Source organism: Bos indicus, chromosome 28, assembly GCF_029378745.1.
Source record: "Bos indicus isolate NIAB-ARS_2022 breed Sahiwal x Tharparkar chromosome 28, NIAB-ARS_B.indTharparkar_mat_pri_1.0, whole genome shotgun sequence".
Classification (NCBI taxonomy): domain Eukaryota; kingdom Metazoa; phylum Chordata; class Mammalia; order Artiodactyla; family Bovidae; genus Bos; species Bos indicus.
In genome coordinates this window covers 43,081,667-43,104,492 of record NC_091787.1, presented here as the reverse complement: position 1 = coordinate 43,104,492, position 22,826 = coordinate 43,081,667, and the positions used below count along the sequence as shown (strand labels likewise).

General features: G+C 46.0%; 1 protein-coding gene across 2 annotated transcripts in view; it reads left to right on the top strand.

Annotated features, from left to right (window-relative positions):
* The first annotated feature begins 15,950 nt into the window (after positions 1-15,950).
* ARHGAP22 (Rho GTPase activating protein 22) overlaps positions 15,951-22,826 on the top strand; it is a 179,512-nt gene continuing 172,636 nt past the window's right edge. Inside the window, exon 1 of one of the 2 annotated variants that reach the window (XM_019954121.2) lies at positions 15,951-16,055. The gene's annotated coding sequence lies outside the window, so the exon portion shown is untranslated. Of the gene's footprint in view, positions 16,056-16,467; positions 16,588-22,826 lie in introns of those variants that run through there. The other variant, XM_070782225.1, reaches the window with a different exon arrangement.

The following is a 22,826-nucleotide window of genomic DNA, read 5'->3' as shown; positions in this document are numbered from 1 at the left end:
CAACTTGCAGATATAATAAGCTTAGCAAACTCCAAGAAGAACAAAATGGATAGTTCCTGAAAATCAGAAATAAAAAGAAATTATCTTAACAATCAGAGAAAAGAAATCACACATTGGGGAACAAAAACAATATTAGGCATATGTTTTATCAGAAACAATGGAAGTCATGAAACAATGGATAGCTATCTCTTGTATACCAGAGGGAAAAAATTGTTAACCCAATTATCCTTAAAAGAAATGAGGATGAAATAAAGTTATTTCCAGATCTATGACATCTGAAACCATTCATCTCCAAAAGATTTGTACTACAAGAAATTCTAAAGGAAGTTGTTGAGGCTAAAGACCAGATGGAAACATGAATTTACAGAAAGGAAAGAAGAGCACTATTAATGGCTAATACGTGAGCAAATATAAACTGTGTACTTCTTCTTGTCTTAATTTCTTCAAAAGACTATAACTGTTTAAATCAAAAAGTGCAACACGGTACTTTGGAATTTATACCACCTCCAGTTCAGGTAAATTGTAGGTGAAACATAGATGACAACAACTGCACAAAAGATGGGATGAATGGAAACAAGCTCTTGTGAGGTTTTCACATTTTACATGAAATACTACTTTATTTAAAACTCTAAGTAATAAAAAAAAATTGTGGTATTTATAACTTTGTGATGAAGATGTCAAGAAAGTCACAGTCCAGTTCTAATCAACAAACTCACACTGAGCATCTACTCTGAGCCAGATCCCAGCTAGATCCTAGAGAAACAGAGATGGATAAAGCAATCTTGAATGAGGCAAATTTATAATAGTTGTTCAAGTGGGCAGTCCAGTAATATGTCAGCCTTAACCTACCGTTAAGGAAGAATGCATTTTGGTAGGCTATCAGTCTCTGTCATACTCTTTTCAAAGACATTATGATCTATATGCTGAACAAAGTACAAAAAAATTAATATTTTTCTGACTTTTAAAAAATAAGTCAATTTTATACATGATGCAAAAAAGTATAAGAAATAGAGAATAAAATAAAAATTAATACTGTAAGTACCCTAAACAGCTAAGCGCTAGCCATGTTGAGAACAGCTTAACATTTTTCCATGTTGGCCAAAGTGTATTTCTTTGATCTTAATTTTTTCTTAATAAATTTAAAATTATGTCATAATTTTTACTTCATAGCCTATTTGGTCTTTTTTCACTTAATTCATCATAAATTCTCTGCCATTTCATTATTACAATGTATTTTTTACACCAAATTAGGATCAAGAGGAAGGAAGACTGTTTACACAGCAGAGGGGTATTTTTTTAAAAACCTGGAGAGAAAGCCACTTTCTTGGAACTAGTAATATTTCCACATTCCCCATGAGGACTATGATGAACTCCAAAAAAAAGAGGGTGTTTCCTCAGAGATGAAGGGTATGAGTCCTGGAGCAACTGGAAAATGCCTCCATGGGACACCCGGAGCCCCTGGGAACAATGCTGCTGCTGCTGCTGACATGGGGAGACATGGGGAAGGGAGCGAGGATCGGAAGACTACAAATGGGCAAATAATCTTCTAATTTCCCAAAACAGCTGGAGGTTGGAATCTATAAATCCTTTCTGCAAAGGTAGTTCTGGCATAATACTCAAAAGGAGCCCGTCAAAAAGATAAAGAAAAATTGTAAGATACGATTCAGTTAAATGCAGGCTATTCAACGCGCTTCAATCAGCATAACAATTTGCCAGGATTAAGTCCTAAACTAGATTAAGTTCTACAGGCACAAGTGAGAGGTAGCAATGCCTTCCCCAAGGAGCCTTCAAACCGAGAACAACTTTTAGCCTAAACTTACTTATCTTTCTTAAAAAAAATTTTTTTTTATTGATGTATAGTTGATTTACAAGTTTGTGTTAATTTCTGCTGTACAGCAAAATGATTCAGTTACACATATATACATTAAAAATTTTTTTCCACTATGGTTTATCATAGGATATTGAATATGGTTCCCTGTGATATCCAGTAGAATCTTATGTTTATCCATTCTACATATAATAGCTTGGATCCGCTAATCCCAAACTCTCAATCCATTCCCGCCCCACTTGCCTTCCTTCTTGGAACCACAATTCTGTTCTCTCTGTGAGTCTGTTTCTGCTTCGTGTAGGTTCATTTGCGTCAGATTTTAGATTCCACAAACAAGTGATGTCACTTGGTATTTATCCTTCTCTTTCTAACTTATTTCATTTAGTATGATCATCTCTAGTTCCATTCATGTTGCTGCAAATGTAAGCTTACTTATCTCTGGTGGATGAGAAGATACTGCATCACTGTGGATGTGAGCTTCTGTAAGGCATTGGTTAAGGCCTCTCATGGTTGACACTTCCATTTATTCCACCTCTGTCTCCTCAGCACCACCGTATGACTGACACTGTGCAAGCTGTTGGGGTGATAAGATCCAGCCTGTCTTTAGGGAATTTACAGATATCACATATACACCATACAGATCTCAGCCACTGTGCATAGCCACACATCTGTCACACCAAAACGGTTTTATTTTGGGGAAGTAGGAATAGATGGCTGAAACTTCAGTTTAATTCTGAGTGACTTTATGCCCTCACACCATTAATGTGCCAGTAATAGAAATCAGGCCCTCCCTAAAGATTCTTGACTTTCGGGGAGATCTCATGGGACCAGAGTGAGAACATCAGGAAGAACCAGACTTGAAATTGGAGTAGACTGTAGCTTCTGGCAATAAGGAAAGTGAAATACTGTTTTTTGAAGAGATTCATGAGAAACTTTTTTGAGAAATAGTACAGAAACAACATGACTCTCCACGACAAAAATAAATCAGTCTCATTCCTACCTCATCCCTCATAGGAAAAAAAATCAAGGTGTTTCTTAGATGAAATGAAAGGGCTCCAGACGTCCCCAGTGGTCCACTGACTGAGACCTTGCCTTCCAATGCAGGGGGCGTGGGTTTAATCCCTGGTTGGGGAGCTAAGATACCACATGTCTCGTGACCAAAAAACCAAACAATAAAACTGAAGTAATATTGTAACAAATTCAATGAAGACTTGAAAAATGGACCACAATCAAAAAATAACTAAATAAAACTTAAAAAGGAAAAGCTAAAACTCTAATGCTCCTAGGAGAGTATCTAGGTAACCTGAGAATAAAGTTCCAAGCACATCCAAGTAGTCAGAAACACCTCACCTGGCACGGAGAGGACAGAGACTGCTGGGAGATGGCACTGGAGACCCCCCCTTCCCCAAGAAGCAGACAGGCAGGAAGGGGGAGACACCCTGAGGAAGGGTTCTGGGATGTGAAGGAGGGGAAGTCCTGGATGGAACCATGCTCAGCTCTCCTGGGTGGTGAGCAGTAAGATGAGACAGAGAAGGGGCGTCCGAGGCTCTGATATGCACCCTCAGAGGCCAGGCTGAGAACCAGGACTGACTCCATGGGCAAGCGCTAAATGAGGGGCTGGCGGGCGGTGGTGCCTGGGCATGGGGACTTTGACATCTTGGAGGGAGGCTGGAGCAGAGAACGCAGAGACAGTTTCCAGAGATAAGACTTTGCTCCACTCTCCTTAGTGAAGCCTTAGGAACGGTCTGGATGGGAGATGTGTCCTCAACACCCTGGACCCCCCATCCCCACCCAGCTACCTGGACTCTTGGTGCTTCTTCTACACAACTTACTGGGTAGGTTTTTGGTGGGGGGCATGGAAAGCGAGTGGCTGGCTTGGTCCTGGTGAGCAAGAGGTGCTGTTCTCTACTCCTCACCCTGCACATCTTTCCCCATGAGGGACTGGCTGGCTCCCTCCCTGGCTCACAGCACGCACAGCAGAACACAGCCCCAGGTCCTCCTCACATGAGGTCCAGCCTCACAGAGATGCTCTCTACTCCCTATCTCTGTTTGGATCAGTGAACACCTGGATCAACCAAATGTGGCCCAGATGGGACCTGGGAAGTGACTGGGATTAGGTCCCTGTGGGCCAGTGGGTCAGGCCCCTGGTCAGGACAATCACTGGTGGGGAAATGCCCACCCATCTCACACTGGGCAAACCTGCTGCCCAGCTACAATGCCATGGAGGCTGGGTGGGGGGAGGGGGTGCAGGGGAGGCTGTCTCATCTGTGAGTCCTGCTGCCTGCACCCCAGCCAGATGCTCACACCCCAAAGTGCTCATCTGCAGCCAGTCCCTTCCAAGACAGCCAAGCATGTTTTCTCCTTGAGCTGGAGGAGATGCTGAGCGACACGCTGCCATGTCTGACTCTGGAGGGAGCGAGAGCCCAAGGCCTGGGAGGCTGAGGCTGGTGGGTTCGGAAGGGCTGGGTGAGGTTAGCAGCACCTCCCCACCCTTCCCCAAGAACATCTCTGAGAGGCAGGCGGTGGAGCAGAAAGGGCAGAGTGAGCGAGCTTCCGTTCTTGGAGGTGTGAACTCTGTCTGTCAAGGTCGGATACCTCTCTGTGGAGGAGCCTCCCTCCTAGCTCCCGCCAAGATTGATGAGATGATGTAAAGGAAGGGAAGCAGCTTTATCACGTCCCAGGGCCAGTCCTGGGGTCCTGTGTCCTCTGTCACGAGGCACAGACCCCAATGCTTCCACAGCCTTCCTGGGGGCCCCTCTGCTTTGGCACAGCCCCCTCTGGATAGGAACTTTCGGTTGCAGTGGAAGAGGCGGGCACGGGTACTGCAGGTGTGGCTGGCTGCACGCTTCAGCAGCCACCTTGCCAGGTGGTCTGCGGCCCCTGTGGGGCCGCTCAGGCGCAGCTCCCGGACGTGCCCTGCAGAACAAGACCTTGCGCAAGAGATCAACGTGAGCGCCACACACCAGCAGGAGCAGGGCGGCCACATTTCCCCCCAGAGGCTCTGCGCTCACATGGACCTCTGCTCTCCCCCACCCCCACCCCCACCCCCGCTCCCAGAGCGTCGTTCCCAGGGCCACGAGGCCTGCCCGAGGAAGGGACGGGTCCAGGACCAGCCACACCGTGCTGGGAGCGCGTGGGGAAGACGCTATCGCAGGCTCCTTCCTTATCTGCGCTGAGACTGTTCCCTCATCTGAATGAAGACAATTAAAGCAATGTCATAGGGATTGTGTGTTGATGGGAATTAAATGTGCGTCACTGTGTAAAGCTGGCAGGTCAGGGCACCCTCCCCTTCCCACTAGGGCCCTGCTTGGGGTGACTACAGAGAACAGTTCGAGGGACCTCAAGGGACTAACGAGGGCGGGGGGGCGGGGGGGTTCCTTCCCCGCCCCGCCCTGCCCCTAAATTTCTGGGAAACCGCCCCCCTCCTCCAGGCTGTATACTGCCCCCTGCTGGAGGTACTGGGAGCCGTGAGGTTCTCTAAGGTGGGAGCCTTAGGCATGGACTTCTTAGTGGGGGGAGCACAGCGTTTCCTGGAGGGGAGGAGAGATGACCAAAACAGGAACTTGCCGTAATAAGCCGCCAAAACGTAGGGCTCTGAGTAAGGAGTCTAACCACCCTGGACTTTCCTTTCCATGCACACAAGTTTAGGGTCATGAGGAATAATTTATAAGAACGCATCACATGGTTAAGTGCAATGTGCAGAAAGTTGTGAACATGTGTGGCCGCTCCCCCGTGTAAGGAGAATCCCCCTGGCTGGCGAGCAAAGGCGGAGCCCATGGAGACTGGAAAGAGGGATTAAATATGACTTCAGGCCTTTCGGGATGTTTGCATATGTGGTTGAAAGCAAACTATACTATAAAAGGGATTACCTCAAAATGTGTAGGCCAGGCCAGAAGTTGCTTTTTTTTTTAACGGTGCAAAGTGAAGGTGAAAGTCATTTAGTCGAATCTGACTCTTTGCAATCCCATGGTCTGGAGCCTGCCAGGCTTCTCTGTCCATGAGATTTCCCAGGCAAGAATATTGGAGTGGGTTGCCATTCCCTTCTCCAGGGGACGGAACCTGGGTCTCCTGCACTGCAGGCAGATTCTTTACCATCTGAGCCACTGCTTTTAACAGTACTTATATTTTTGTTTTTCTGTAATTTTTACCTACACATGGAAGTAAAATTCCGTTTATAAGAACATGAAAAGTAGTTTCCCTTTGTCTATGATCGTTCTCCCCTTTGCCCAAATAATGACGAAAAGCAATTGCTTTTCGATCTTCTGATGGTTACCATTACGACTTTAATACTTTTCCTTTAGGATTAATTTTAGACTATAACTTTAGACCTGCAGACTTGAAAAATAAGAAAATTAGCATGCTTACGCTATTTTTTCCCTCTCCTATATGCCTTCCTGATTTGTAATTATATTTTTATTTTATTCCTCTAAATGTTGCCTTTCCAGCTTTGTTCGTTGCATTTTTATAATTCCCTCTATAATTTCCTTTCTGACTGAACAGGATATTCACTTTTCCGTGAACTACATTAAGACTGTTTGCTGCTCTGCAAGACGAGGACACTAGCTTAGCCAGTCTTCTTTCTTTCCTCCTTCCCTTATTTCTGTTTCTTATATCACTGTTTTCACATCATCATGGTTTAAAATATTTCTGTTAGCTAACTAAAAGAATCTTCCTTGCTTTATCAATACATTGACTCTAAACACTAGAAAATGAATAAACCACATTGGCAATAGTGTGGTTTCAAATATAATATTCACTCTAGAACCAAAAAACATGATTGACTCAGAGAGAAGGAAAATGCTGCTGCTAAGTCGCTTCAGTCGTTTCCGACTCTGTGCGACCCCATAGACGGCAGCCCACCAGGCTCCCCCGTCCCTGGGAAATATTCCTGTGTTATTATAACTTCACAGTTAATTACATGTTATATAAACTTATCAATAGACAAATTATATTTAAAACAAAGGTAGTAAGTACTCAGAATCAACTCACTTAGTTACATTTGCTTTTGGTTCCGCTGAGGTCACCAGTACCTCCCACAGCTGCTGTGAGGTGAGGTCACCAGTACCTCCCACAGCTGCGTGGCTGACATGCTCTGTAACGGTGCCCTGATGCACACCTCCCAACTCTGCACTTAGTGATGTCATGCTGGTATTTTTTAAGCTGGCCATGGTGGGAGAATTTATACCATGGAAACTGGAAAATGCTACCAACAAGTGCTTAAATTATTATTTTGTTGACTGACCTTAAGACAGTAGTGGAGAAAGCATTAGTAATGCTGTTCAGTTGCTCAGTCATGTCCAACTCTTTGTGACCCCATGGACTGCAGCATGCCAGGCTTCCCTGTCCTTCACCATCTCCTGGAGTTTGCTCAAACTCATGTCCATTGAGTCTGTGATGCCATCCAACCATCTCACCTTCTGTTGCCCACTTCTCCTCCTGCCTTCAGTCTATCCCAGCATCAGGGTCTTTTTCAATGAGTCAGCTCTTCGTATCAGGTGGCCAAAGTATTGGAGCTTCAGGTTCAGCATCAGTCCTTCCAATGAATATTCAAGGCTGATTTCCTTTAGGATTGACTGGTTTGATCTCCTTGTTGTCCAAGAGGCTCTCAAGAGTCTTCTCCAGCACCACAGTTCAAAAGCATCAATTCTTTGGCGCTCAGCTTTCTTTATGGTCCAACTCTCACATCCATACATGACTACTGGAAAAGTCATAGCTTTGACTAGACGGACCTTTGTCAGAAAAGTAATGTCTCTGCTTTTTAATATGCTAAGTTTGTCATCGCTTTTCTTCCAAGGAGCAAGCATCTTTCATCTTTTTAATTTCACAGCTGCAGTCACCATGTGCAGTGATTTTGGAGCCCCAAAAATAAAGTCGCTCACTGTTTCCATTGTTTCCCCAACTATTTGCCATGAAGTGATGGGACCAGATGCCATGATCTTAGTTTTAGATGTTGAGTTTTAAGCCAGCTTTTTCACTCTCCTCTTTCATTTTCATCAAGAGGCTCTTTAGTTCTTCTTCACTTTTTGCCATAAGGGTGGTGTCATCTGCATATCTGAGGTTATTGATATTTTTCCCGGCAATCTCGATTCCAGCTTGTGCTTCATCCAGCTCAGCATTCCGTGTTAGTAATGTAGATTAAATTTGGAGAAAAGTTCTGACATACATAGTGCTAAATCTGAAAATTGTTTAAGGAATATAATCTGTATGAGGATGAGAAATAGTTTTACATATTAGATTTAATGACTAAAAATTATTTGGTAAAGCCTTGTGTATCAGGATGCAACTCCATTTGTCAAATACTGGTTAAATTGAGACTGTACCTTGGCTACATAGTCAAGAGTTGGCAAAAATTACTGAGTGTTTTCTATAAGAATCAATTGGCCATATAGAATTTGCAATAGAAAATCGTATTTTCCTTATTATTTCTAAATTATGTGCTACACATCACTAAAATTTATAATAAACTTAGGCAGATAGATTGTTCAAGAGCCGGTTGTTAGCATTTACCAGCACACCACTATCTCAGAGGCTCGCTGATTCCACCATTATATCACATAGGAAATTAGGAGGAGATGGAGAGAAACGCCTTCTCCTCCCATGCTCCAGGGCCAGCGTGGTCCCAGAGACCATAGCACTCATCAGAAGGACAGCCAGGACTCCTCATGGAGGACAGGGAATAAAGGCTGGGAAACAGCAGTGCTGATAGGGCAGGTCACGCCTCTCTGAGCCTTCACCCACACATCTCTAAAACGGGGCTGCTGATCCCTCCCCCTGCTGGGGCATCTGAGTATGTGCAGGCGCAGAGGAAGGCCTTGCTTCTGAAGGCAGGTCCCTGTCCTCACCACCAACTACCAACAGAACCTGTAGCCCAAACAACGCAGGGTCACCCACGGCCAGGCTCCCCCAGAGACCATGGGAAGCTGCCAGCACCGGAGCCATTGCAGAGGCTGGCCTGATTCTGAGTATGAGGAAGGGACGGGGAGGCGAGGCCACTTCTGCTTTCTGCTCACACCCGGTGAGGTACCAGCCCAGGGAGCACATTTGAATTCTCAAACCTCAGCTGCAGGTTCACCAAGTTCTGAAGGAGCACTGACAGGCAGTTTCATTACAGCTCACTATGGCTGGGTCCTCTGAAGAGGCACCCTTCTGTCCTGGAGAACCATGAAACGTGCGAATGATCGCTCGCTGTTTGGGGTGGACATGATTGTGTGACCATGACCCACAGAGATTGCCCTTTTCCTTCAGACCCTCTTTTCAGAAAACCCCAAACTTCATTTTATTTACCCTTCTGTGAATCTATCCTAAGGAAATGACCCACTATTCAGAAAACATTTCTTATATATCTACCTCAAATCTTTCTAAAATAATGGAATAAAGTGGGGACATATGTAAATGCAAAAGCAAACATTTGTGTGAAAATACTCTCTCTGCATGTTGAAAATAATATGAAATGTTAGATTACAGAAGACTTTAAAACAACCTGTTATACAGTCATTAATACACCATTTCAGATGTTATTTTTAATACCATGATGAAATGCTTGATTTACATGTTCAGCTAAGGAGCAGACTGGGGCTTTCTAGGTGGTTCAGTGGTAAAGAATCCACCTGTCAATCAGGAGACACAGGTTCAATCCCTGGGCCGGGAAGATCCCCTGGAGGAGGGCATGGCAAGCCACTCCAGTATTCTTGCCTGGAGAATCCCATGGACGGAGGAGCCTGGAGGGCTGCAGTCCACGGGGTCACACAGAGTCAGACACGACTGAGCAGCTTAGCACACACACAGTGACTAAGCAACGAGAAGCAGATTGGCCGCTTATGGCTGTGAGGCCGACCCTGGGGTCAGAGCACCCGGCCTGAGTCCTGCCTCCACACCTCGTTAGCTGCCTGACCTTGGGCAGGTCACTTCAGCTCCTTAAGCCTCAGCTTTCTCATGGGTACAGGGGACCTCAGCCATACCCTTCTTCATGGGTGGGCGTGAGGACAATGCGGATTCTCAGCACCTGGTATACGGCAAGTCTTCAGCGTTATCTATAACCAGCATTATAGTTGCATTCGTGGCAAAATCTGTCCACATCATACACTAAAGGGACATGTCACAGAATGCCCCGAGCAGTTACTGCAGGGTGGAGCAACAGGGAGACATGTGTAATGCCCACTCCTGCCTTTCCGGGGTAGGAGTCTTTCTCCTCCCCTGCCCCTGGGAGACATGTCTAATCCCCACTCCTGCCTTTCTGGGGTAGGAGTCTTTCTCCTCCCCTGCCCCTATAGCACCTACACTTGCCCACTGCATCTGTTCTGCAAATCGCTGTTAGCGTTGCCTCCTTGCTTTTCCAGTTTGTGAACTCTTGAGTCAGGGACTCTTTCTTGCTCATTCTGTAGCCCCTGTCCCGAGCACAGAACCTGGCAAACAGTAGGTGCTCAGTCAAACATTTAATTGTCAAATGTTTCCAAGTTTTCTTGAAGAGTGTCTCAGGTTATCTCCTGGCGTGTGACAAAATATAATGGCTTAAAATAGTAGCTGTTTATCGCATCTCACGATTCCATGGGACAGGAAGCAGCCAGGGCTCAGCTGGGCAGTTCTCTCACTCCGCACAGTGCGGGCGGGGGGCCACCACCTGCATTCACTCGGGGGCCGGGAGGGGCTGGAACACCCAAGAATCTCTATTCACAGGACCGGTACCTCGGGGCTCCTGGCAACTTTTCTTTCCCCGCATGGCCGCTCATCACTCACTGGACTAGAACACACGCTTTAAACCACAGGGCAGCTGAACTCCCAGGGAGAGAAAATGAAGATGACAGATTTCTTAGAGGCTATTTGCAGAAATTTCAGAGCATCATGTCCCATCTCTTGATGGGAGAAGGGGAATTAGATATACTAATTATCATACGCATTTTGCCTTTTGATCTTTTGAGAAATCTTTAAAAGGATGATAAATTATACACATTAGCAAAGTTTTAACATCCTATGTGCATACATAATAGATTAGGAATGTATATAGTTGCTTTTAGTGAGTATTCACTATTTTATATTCTATGTTTTAAACTTTTCATTTTGAAATGATAATAGATTCACAGGAAGTTGCAAAAATTACCCAGAGTTCCCACATACCTTTTCCCTAGTCTCCCCCAACGACTACATCTCAAGTAAATATACTACTATATCAAAGCCAGGAAACTGGCACACCTGATTCCTTTTCTCCCTCCCAGGCTTTGCTATTAGATGTTTATAGGTGCAAGACTTTTGCATCTCTGAGACTTGTCCCTCTTATCATCTTGTGTTGACAGTCTTTGTCCTCAATAAGGCTCTTTCCTTATTCTATTTTATTTCATATTAGTATCACTACAAAGTTTTCTTGTAGCTAGTATTTGGCTGGTGTATCATTTTTAATTTATTTATTTTCAGTATTTCTGTGTTCTTGTAGTTTAAGTCTTTTGCATACAGCTATAATTTTAAAATCAAACCTAAGTATCTCTAGCTTTTAATATGTGAGCTTAACCTTGGAAGGAAAGTTATGACCAACCTAGATAGCATATTGAAAAGCAGAGACATTACTTTGCCAACAAAGGTCTGTCTAGTCAAGGCTATGGTTTTTCCTGTGGTCATGTATGGATGTGAGAGTTGGACTGTGAAGAAAGCTGAGTGCCGAAGAATTGATGCTTTTGAACTGTGGTGTTGGAGAAGACTTTTGAGAGTCCCTTGGACTGCAAGGAGATCCAACCAGTCCATTCTAAAGGAGATCGGTCCTGGGTGTTCTTTGGAAGGAATGATGCTAAAGCTCAAACTCCAGTACTTTGGCTACCTCACGCGAAGAGTTGACTCATTGGAAAAGACTCTGATGCTGGGAGGGATTGGGGGCAGGAGGAGAAAGGGACGACAGAAGATGAGATGGCTGAATGGCATCACCAACTCAATGGACCTGAGTCTGAGTGAACTCCAGGAGTTTGTGATGGACAGGGAGGCCTGGCGTGCTGCGATTCATGGGGTCGCAAAGAGTCGGACACGACTGAGCGACTGAACTGAACTGAACCTATTTACATTTACTATGATACTAATACAGTTATACCTGTTTTTTACTTTCTTCTTTGGGGTTTTCATTTGCCATGATTGTCCTTTCAAGTTTTTTTTCCTCCCTTTCTTCCTCCTGTTGAATGTATTCGTCCTTTTTTCTGTCTTTATCTCCCTCTACTGGTTTAGAAGTTATACATTCTGCTCCTTCACTTGTTCCTCTTCAAATTTTAGCATTCATATTTGACTTTAAAATGTCTAGTGCCTCATTGTGCAATACAGTGGGGCTTAGCCTCCTTTGGCTGTTTAGTTGAAATGGGATCAACCAAACCATCAACTTTTATTTTAATTAATTTAAATTATAATTTTAAAATTGATATACAATACAGTTATTGAAAAGCTTTTACAGATGTTTGGAGCAATTTGGATAGATGAATCACCTCTTTCAACAATAAATTTTATGATATCTAAATATAGGTGAAATATTTCCAATGGAAATTTAGCATCTAAATTGAGATTTACACTATAAATGTAAATAACATACCAGATCTTGGAAAACTTAGTATATAAAGAATACAAAATCTTTCAGTAGTAATATTTATATTGATTACATGTTGAAATTATAAAATTGTGCATATATTGCATTAAATAAAATATATTATTAAACTAATTTCACCTCCTTCTCTTTTGAAGGCGGCTGCTAACAAAGTTTTAATTACATGTACGACTCACATTATATCCATATTGGACAGTGCTCAACCAGAGCTAAAGCCCAAGTACCCGGCGTCTCAGTGCTCTGACTCTCCCGTCTTGTTGCTGTGTTCAGTACTGGCTGTGTGTCACTGTGTTCAGTACTGGCTCTCGTGTCATATATGATTTTGTTTCCACCCTGCTCCTCACGCCCCCACCTTAATTCGCTGCTCTCATTTCTTTTATACATAATGATGATTTAGACTTACCAAAATGTTTGCTGACTTCTTCCTCCACCGGTACAGCCGCCATCCCACTCTTTCTTCACTGATCAGCTCTTCTCACACAGCTTCCAGGGGCCACACTGCCCGCTGCTTTGTTTTTCTCAGTGTTTGTCATCAGTGATGCCGAGGACTCAGACCACGGGCAGAGACCCACCTGCCGCAGCTGCCAGGGCCGCTGTGCTTCTGTTAGAGCACAGCCGTTCCTCTATCTCAGTGGAGCCGCGAAAGGCTGCAGGTCAGGAGAGGGGCCTGCAGCGCGCGCTCTGCGCAGCCGCCACTGCTGACCTCCGCTTGCCACACTCACGCGTGCCTCTGACTCGAGTGGGACTGGAGATGGGGCAGCACCCTGTGCATTCCTGTTAGTTCCCTCCCAGAAAGCACATCTGATGATCCTGGCCGCACCCTGAGGACTGCAGGCCCTAGTGCCCCTACAAGAGCCATAGCAAAGCACCTTCCTCTGCGCTGTGGTCTCGGGGACCGTTTCCCGGTGCCCATTTGCTGCTCACATACCCGTCCCAGCTCCGTGGACCCAGGGCCTGATGAGGGTGAAGCAAGTGAGGCACTCACAGCCTCCTTAAAATTTGTACCCCAGATGCCTCACTGGCCCTACCCTAGTCCCAGCCCTGAACTCCCCCAGAAGTATGTGTTTCCCTGCATAATAGGTGCTATGCAGGTGACTCCTCTGAGCTCCCTGAGGCCAACAGAGACTCTCCCACCCCCACAAAGGGCCTCCTCAGATTGGTGGCGGCTCACAGCTGAAAAGCCCAGGAATGCTGGAAGCCGTGTGTGGAGACCGCCACCTTGTGGCCACAGTTGCCAATTACAGTCAGGATTACTCGGTACCCGTATTATAATTAGGCTTCCGTGGTGGATCAGTCGGTAAAGAATCTGCCTGCAGTGCAGGAAACCCGGGTTTGATCCCTGGGTCAGGAAGGTCCCCTGGAGAAGGGAATGGCTACCCACTCCAGTATTCTTGCCTGGAGAGCTCCATGGACATAGGAGCCTGGTGGGCTAGCAACTAACACTTTCGCATTATAATTAGCTTGGTGTTTCTTTTCTTTCTAGTGATTGTTTGTTCGGCTGCACCGGGCTCCAGTTGCAGCACATGAGATCTTCAACCTTCATTGCGGCACATGGACTCTAAGTTGTGGAATGTGGGATCTAGTTCCCTAACTAGGGGTTGAACCTGGGCCCCGTGCATTGGGAGCAGAGTCTTAGCCACTGGACCCCCACTGCCTACTCAGCCGGGATGTGTATGTGGGTAGCAGCGTGAGCACCGGGGAACGGTCCCCAAAACCTTACAAGAGAGGAAGACGCTTTACCATAGCTCTCCGGTGGGACCCTCTTGGTCGGGGCACTAAGGCCCCTCGTCCCAGTGTTTCTTCTACCTAATAGTGGGAAACCTCTTCAAAAGAAGGGGGAAGCAATCTCTGGGCTCCAGTATCAACTTCAATACTTAAACTCATAAAACAATATGTAGCCTTCCTATGGTTATAATTTATAGCAACTAGAAAAACCAAACAACTTTGCTAGGTAAAAAACAACAAACAAAAATCCCCCAGGAGCTCTTAGTGAAATGCGACTTACAGTGTGTTTCTAGGTGAATTTGTGACGGCTGGTGCTCACTGGCTCACTGAACAGAGGCCTCCAGAGGATTGTTGTGTGGCCACCTGATTTCTGGGGGTTTTCAGGCCCACAGAGCCCCTACACAGAACCGTTCCTTTCATGGAAGCCAGTTAACTCAGTGATGGTGACAGATTCCTGGTGAGGGTGTGGGTCCTCGCCCAGTCACCCAGGAGGTCTCAGAAAAGTCCCAGACTCTGGCTGCTGGCTCCCCCAGAGATCTGCTTCACAGGGCCCCACATGCTAAACGTTACAGACACGTTCTGTGTCACCTGCTGCCAATTTGATTCTAAATACAAATTCAAACTCAGGCATTCAAATTACTTGGGAGAGTTTGACTTTAAGGTGGTAATCCCACCTTCTAAAAAGGGCTTACTTTTTGATTTATTGTGTTAAATTACAACACAGAGTTTATTAAACTGTGCAAGAAATCCAATTTAAGAACTATACACTGCCTTAATTAATGCTGCCACTGAAGATGGAGAAATATGGAGGAAACCAGCCTGTCATGGGTCCCTGTTCGGTGCCGAGGCCTCACAGCCGTGAGAACTGGCACAGGCATGTAACCGAGTTCTCTGCATGACTTACCTCCTCAATCCTCACAACAGACCCTGGAGTCCGCTATATTATCATTCTTATTTTACAGATTGGGAATGGGCTGCCGAGAGACAGTGTAACTAACCCAGCTGGGAAGGGTCCATGGCAGGACTCAGATTCAATGGTGCTTGACTCCAACACCCTCGTTCTTTCCACGCCAGCTCCAGCCTCCCCCAGAAGGCCTGGACAGAGCGCTAGCCCGCGTCGGTGCAAGCACAGAGAAGGCCCGGTCTGCTGCTTTCCAGCTGAGTCCCCCTAGAAAGGCCAAGAGCAGGACATTACATCTTGATCCTCAGGATCCCTGAGCTCTGGCCCTGGCTCAGGTTATGGGCCTCCTTACCTGTGCCAGCAGTGTGTCTCCACGATGGCCCACCCTGCCCCACTCCCAGCAGTCCCCAAGGGCTGGCAAGAGGTTATCGCAGTGATTAGGGTGAGTGATCATCCGCCTTGGCCATCATCCCCTCCCTGAGCCTGGAATGATGGAGCCTCCACCCCAGCCCCTGCTCTGCCGAGATGCCGAATCAGGCACCAGTCCATGGTCAGCTCCCCCTGCCTTGGTCAGGGAGGACAAGAGTGAGGGGCCACTCTGAGTCCACTCTCAGCAAAAGGGGCTCTTTGCGGACCAGAGCCCCACTGGGAGGCAGGAGACTGAGGGCCACCTGCCTACTTCCCTCCTTAGCCTTGATTTTCAAAAGCTTTGCAATCAGCTGCAGACCTTGGTTTGAAGTCTCAGAGATGCAATCTGTCACCTTGGGAAATGGACCGGATGTTTCTGACCTGCTTCCCAATCCACAGACTGGGGAGATCTGGGTGATGCTGGAACTTTGAAAAGTGGCCCAGCTCCTCCCTCTGCAACCTGCGGGCTCCTCCCCTGCTAATGACTTCTCCAGCCCCAACTTCCTCCCCTCACTCCAGACAGAACTGGATCAGCTGTGCGCAATTCAGCTGCTCTGCTCGGAGGAAGCCTGCACAGGAAGCCCCAGGAAGCCCGCATACCCTGCGAGCCGCCCCTGGCCCCCGGAAAGGTGAGGCCACAGATGAGGGTGGGGCGAATTGACGTTGGCGGGTCCAGAGGCCGGAGGGATGCACAGATGGGGCTGCGAGGGAGAGGTCCCGGGGCGTGGGAAGCAGTGCATGAGGGTGCCCACCAGGGGGCGCGCTGCACCAAGTCAAACCCCAGGCTCGCCACTGCGAGCCGCCCTGCCCCATCCTTTCCTGGCAGAGGTCAGCCGCACCCGCGGAATATTTCCTGAGCCGAGGCTGCGGCAGCCTCTTAGCAGGCCAAGGACGGCCGTCAGCGCACCATCCCCAGAGGCCCTGAGGAGCCGGGGAGCCTGGATCCGACTGACGATGTTCGTCCTGGGCAGCTTCCTCCTGGTCCTGCCCGCCTCCCCTGCCCGCTGGTCACATGGGTTCTGGGGGCAGGGCCAAGGCCACGGAGGGCCTCCGGGGTGACGAGAGGGGGCAGGGAGCCGGCGCTTCCCCCGGGCAGTGCCTTAAAAAGAGGGAACTCCCACCAGGTTCTGGGAAATGGAGGCGTCCAGGTCCCCGTATCAGGTGAGCAGACCCTGGCCTGGCACCACCGGGCAGCTTTCCTGGAAACCTGGGCCAGCCCCTCGCCTTCTGGGCCCAGATGTCCCCCCGGTGATGGGTGTCATGTACCCTGTGCTCACACCCGCTGGCAGCAGGGAACCCACTGGGAGATGAATGAGGAACCATAGGGTGAAGACATGGGGAGGCCAGTCCAGGACCATGAAGGATGGGAGGGCAGGGAATGCAAGAGCAATCTGGGTTTGAATCCCCACACCTTCACCGTGTTAAACTCTGTGACTCGGGGTGGCTCACAACCCCACTGAAACACTCACCTCTGGGTGCTGTCAAGTTCATGTGCTTGGTCTACAGGCACTGCCTACTAAGTGCTAGCTGTCGCTTTTAGTAATGCCTGTGGGTGAGGTGATGCCCAGGTACCGGGCATCTGGCCTGGATCCAGGAAGACCCGGTGCTCCCAGACCCGCCCCTACAGGGAGCCCGCTGGCTATGTGGCCAGTGCCAGCCAGAGCTGCTCCTGGCTGAGACATCCCCCAGCTGGCTCGCCAGGACTGTTCTTCAGGGCACAGTGCCACAGGCAGGGGAGCTGTGCCCCTTCTGTGCTGAGCTTAACTGGGCTGTCGCCTGCCCTGGAACACAGCTGCCGAGAAAGGTAGGTGAGGGGCAGGCAAGGGCTGGGGTGGGTGGTTAGAGAGCAGTCTCTTGCCCCTCTCCCCCAGCTGGAGAGCAGAACCCACCATACCAGCCCTTCCACCCACATTTTCCTCAAAGCAGATGCCCATGGCCCTGGGCCTTGTCATTTCACTGCAGGCTGGGGTCAGTGAAGGTCACGCCTCCAACCAGAACCCTCGTGATGCAAATCATGCCCCCCACACTCATACACGTATGCATTCCCCCCTGCTGCAAGTGGGCAGTGAGGGGCAGGGCGCCTGGCACAGGTAGGACAGAGGCCCCGCTGCCGTCTCCCAGGGAGGCCTCTGTTCTGAGACGGCAGAGCTGAGATTGGGGCATAGACTTGGCCAGGAGAAAGGGCAGGGGTTTGGAAAGGTAAGAAGGGCCATCAACACGTCCAAGAGGAAGAACTAACGTTATTACACACACACACACACACACACACACACACACACACACACACACACTCACACTCACACAGGGGTCAGCCTCATTTACCTTACCCTTAGAGCACCCTGCAGGGGACATTGTATTTTTAGAGCCCTTCTCCCCTCTTCTTGATCACAGTGCCCTGGCATCTCTTTTAGCATCTTCCTCTACTCTGGACCAGCCCAGATGCATTGTGCAAGCCAGCGCCGCCCAGCAGATGAGAGCAGGTTGCTTTAGGCAATCAATGCACCACTTTCCACAACCATCAGGATTGTTTCAGGGATGGATTGTTTGCCCAGTCAAGGTCATGAGGGAAGAGATGTTTGAAGAAATAGAGAGGGAGAGCTTCCCAGCACTTCTAAGAGACTCACTAGGGGATATATTTCTTCTTCCTGCTACACATGAAGGAGGAAGAATTAACTCCTGAAGTTGGTGTCCAGCAATTTTTTTTCTCATCAATAATCTCTTATTGGTTATGTGCTGAAATTATATTTTGTATAAGTACCGCACGCTAACCGATTGTGCCACTGGAGCTCCTGAAATTATATTTTGAAGAAAAAGTAAAGTGAAAGTGTTAGCTACTCAGTCATGTCTGACTCTTTGCGATCCGATGGACTACAGCACACCAGGCCTCCCTGTCCATCACCAACTCCCGGAGCTTGCTCAAAGTCATGTCCATCGAGTCAGTGATGCCATCAAACCATCTCATCCTCTGTCATCCCCTTCTCCTTCTGCCTTCAGTCTTTCCCAGTATCAGGGACTTTTCCAATGAGTCAGTCCTTCTCATCAGGTAGCCACAGTATTGGAGCTTCAACTTTAGCCATCAGTTCAGTTCAGTTGCTCAGTCGTGTCCGACTCTTCGTGACCCCATGAATCGCAGCACGCCAGGCCTCCCTGTCCATCACAAACTCCCGGAGTTTACTCAGACTCACGTCCATCGAGTCAGTGATGCCATCCAGGCATCTCATCCTCTGTCGTCCCCTTCTCCTCCTGCCCCCAATCCCTCCCAGCATCAGAGTCTTTTCCAATGAGTCAACTCTTCGCATGAGGTGGCCAAAGTAGTGGAGTTTCAGCTTCAGCATCATTCCCTCCAAAGAAATCCCAGGGCAGATCTCCTTCAGAATGGACTGGTTGGATCTCCTTGCAGTCCAAGGGACTCTCAAGAGTCTTCTCCAGCACCACAGTTCAAAAGCATCAATTCTTTGGTGCTCAGCCTCCTTTATGGTCCAACTCTCACATTCATACATGACTACTGGAAAAGCCATAGCTTTGACTAGACGGACCTTTGTCAGCAAAGTGATGTCTCTGCTTTTTAATACGCTGTCTAGATTTGTCATAGCTTTTCTTTCGATGAGCAAGCGTCTTTTAATTTCATGGCTGCAGTCACCATCTGCAGTGACTTTGGAGCCCAAAAAATAATCTGTCACTGTTTCCATTGTTTCTCCATCTATTTGCCATGAAGTGATGGGACCAGATGCCATGATCTTCGTTTCTGAATATTGAGTTTCAAGCCAGCTTTCTCACTTTCCTCTTTCACTTTCATCAAGAGACTCTTCAGTTCCTCTTTGCTTTGTGCCATAAGAGTGGTATCATCTGCATATCTGAGATTATTGATATTTCTCCCAGCAATCTTGATCCCAGCTGGTGCTTCATCCAGCCTGGCATTTTGCACAAGGTACTCTGCATATAAGTTAAATAAACAGGGTGACAATATACAGCCTTGACGTAGTCCTTTCCCAAATTGGAACCAGTCCGTTGTTCCATCTTCAGTTCTAACTGTTGCTTCTTGGGCTGCATACAGATTTCTCAGGAGGCAGGTCAGGTGGTCTGGTATTCCCATCTGTTTAAGAAGTTTCCAGTTTGTTGTGATCCACACAGTCGAAGGCTTTGGCGTAGTCAATAAAGCAGAAGTAGATGTTAGGGCTGTGCTTCATTTTGTGTTAGTTTGTGTGTATGATATTCATTCTTTTCCTTGTGTCTATTTCTTTCCAATGTCATTTATGAAAAGACTCTCCTTTTCCGCTGAATTACCTTGACATCTTGTTTAATCGAAGCATCCCTGATTTACAGTGTTGTGTTGGTTTCTAGTGTACGGCACAGTGATCTCGTTTTATGTATGTGAATATACACATATGTATGCATATATATTCTTTTTCAGATTCTTTTCCATTATAGATTAATACAATATATCAAATATAGTTCCCAGTGCTATACAGTAGGACCCTGTTGTTCGTCTACTTTATATATAGCAGAGTGTATCTCTTATTCCCAAATTTCTAATTTATCCTCCGCCCACCTTTGCCCTTTTGGTAATAACCATAAGTTCGTTTTCTACGTCTGTTTTTATTTTGTATATAAATTCATTTGCATCGTTTTAGATCCCACACGTAAGTGATATCTTACGGAATTACGTTTCTCTTCTTCCTTACTTCATCTAATATGATAATCCCTGGGTCCGTCCATGTTGTTGCGAATGATGTTATGGCATTCGTTTTTATGGCTAAGTAATATTCCGTCATGTATATATGTGCATAGAGATACATGTATGTCATATATGGTGCAGTCATGCCCCCTGTACTCTGATGCAGGCGGGCAGGGAGAGGCAGGGGCCTGCCCAGGGCACTTGACACAGAGGAGACAGAGGCCTGAGGCCCTGTGTGTTTTCTTTATCCGTTCATCTGTAGTTGGGTGTTTGGGTTACTTCCATGTCTTGGCTATTGTAATTAGTGCTGCTGTGAACGTCAGAGAGCATATATCTTTTTCCGTTAGAGTTTTCTCCAGGTATTTGTTGGGGAATGAGATTGCTGGACCACACGCTAGCCCTGTTTTTAGCTTTTTAAGGAATCTCTGCACTGTTCTCCGTGGCGGCTGTGCCAATTCACATTCCCACAAACAGCGTAGGGGGTCCCCTTTTCTTCACACTCTCTCCAACACGTATTATTTGTAGACTTTTTGGTGGTGCCTTTCTGACCGGTGTGGGGTGGTGTCTCACTGTAGTTCTGATCTGCATTTCTCTAATAGTGATGTTGAGCACCTTTTCATGTGCCTGTTGGCCATCTGTATGTCTTCTTTGGAGAAATGTCTATTTAGATCTTCTGTGCATCTTTGAGATTTGGGGTTTTGTTTTCTTTAATACTGAGATATATGAGCTGTTTGTATATTTTGGAAATTGATCCTTTGTTGGTCTCATCATTTGCAAATATTTTCTCCTATTCTGTAGGTTGTCTTTTTGTTTTATTTATGGTTTCCTTTGCTATACAAAAGCTTTTAAGTTAAATTAGGTCCAACTTGTTTATTTTTCCTTTTATTTCCATTACTGTAGGAGACAGATCAAAAAATATTGCTGCAATTCCTTTCAAAGAGTGTTCTGTGTTTTCCTCTATGAGTTTTATAGTGTCTGGTATTACATGTAGGTTTTTAATCTATTTTGAGTTTATTTTTGTGTATGGTGTTAGATTAATTTCATTCATTTACATGTAGCTGCCCCGTTATGCCAGCACCTCTTACTGAAGAGACTGTCTTTTCCCCGCTGTATATTCTTGCCTCTTCTGTGAAAGGTTAGTTGTCTGTAGGTGTGTGGGTTTACCTGGGCTCTGTGTCCTGTTCCATTAATCCATGTTTTTGTGCCAGTACTGTGCTGTTTTGATTACTGTAGCTTTGTAATATTCTCTGAAATCTAGGAGGGTTATGCCTCCAGCTCAGTTCTTTTTCCTCAGAATTGCTTTGGTAATTCAGGGTCTTTTGTGACTCAGTATAAATTTTAGGATTATTTGTTGTAGTTCTGTGAAAAATTTCATGGGTAATTTGATAGGGATCTCTTTAAATCTGTAACGTGCTTTGGGTAATCTGGCCATTTAAGCTATATTAATTCTTCCAATCCAAGAGCATGGGCTATTTTTCCATTTCTTTGACTCATTTTCCTTTATTGGTGTTTTATAGCTTTCAACATGTGAGTCTTTCACCTTCTTGGTCAGGTTTATTCCTAAGCATTGTTTATGCAATTTTAAAAGCGATTTTTTTTCTTACTTTTTCTTCCTCTATTTTATTGTTAGTGTAAAGAAATGTAAGGTAGCTCAGTGGTAAAGACTCTGCCTGCCAATGCAGGAGACATGGTTTCGATCCCTGGGTCAGGAAGATCCCCTGGAAAATGAAGTGCAACCCACTCCGGTATTCTTGCCTGGGAGATCACATGGACAGAGGAGCCTGGCAGGCTACAGTCCCTGGGGTCACAAGAGAGTCAGAAAACAACTTATCGACTAAACCACAACTGCTACTCTGTCTTTTGTTCAGAGCATTTAGTTCATTGACACTTAAGGTGATTATTGCCAGGTATGTGTTTATTGCCATTTTAAACCTTGCTTTCCAGTTGGTTTTGTATTTCTTCTTTGTTCCTTTCCTTTCTGTTTTTCCTTTTGTGGTTTATTGGTTTTCTTTTGCATTATGCTTGAGTTCTGTTCTTTTTAGTTTTGTGAATCTATTATATGTTTTTTTATTTATGGTTATTCTCGTTTCCAAGTATGTTAACACATTACTATATCTATTTGGCTTATGCTGGTAGTCATATAAGCTCAAACACATTCTTTAAAAAAAAATTTAATTTTCTTACTCTCCTTTCCCACATTTTATGATTTTAATGTCTTATTTTACATCTTCATGTTATCCTTTTGCTGTTCATGGTAGTTATAATCACTTTCATAAAATTTTTTAATTTTTTTAATCTATGTACTGTACTTGCTTTTTAAGTGATCTCTATACAATCTTTTTTTATATTTGCTTTTCCTGATTTGATTTTTCTCTTTCCTAAAGATTTTTGTTTATTTTCTATTTAGAAAAGAACTTTCAATATTTCTTTTATTAATATAATAGGCTTAGAATTGCTGTATTCTTTTAGTTTTTGCTTACCTGAGAAATTCTTTATTTCTTCTTCTGTTCTAAATGATAATCTTGCTGGTTAGAGTATCCTGACAATACAGGTTGCAGGTTTTTCCCTTTCAAGACTTTGAGTACACCTTGCCACACCCCTCTGTCCTGCAGTAGAGAAAGCAGCTGATAGCTTCCATGTTACTCTTTTTCTTTTGCTGCCTTTAGAATCCTCCCTTTGTCTCAACTTTTGCTGTTTTCAGTCCCCTTTCTCTTTTTCCTCCTTC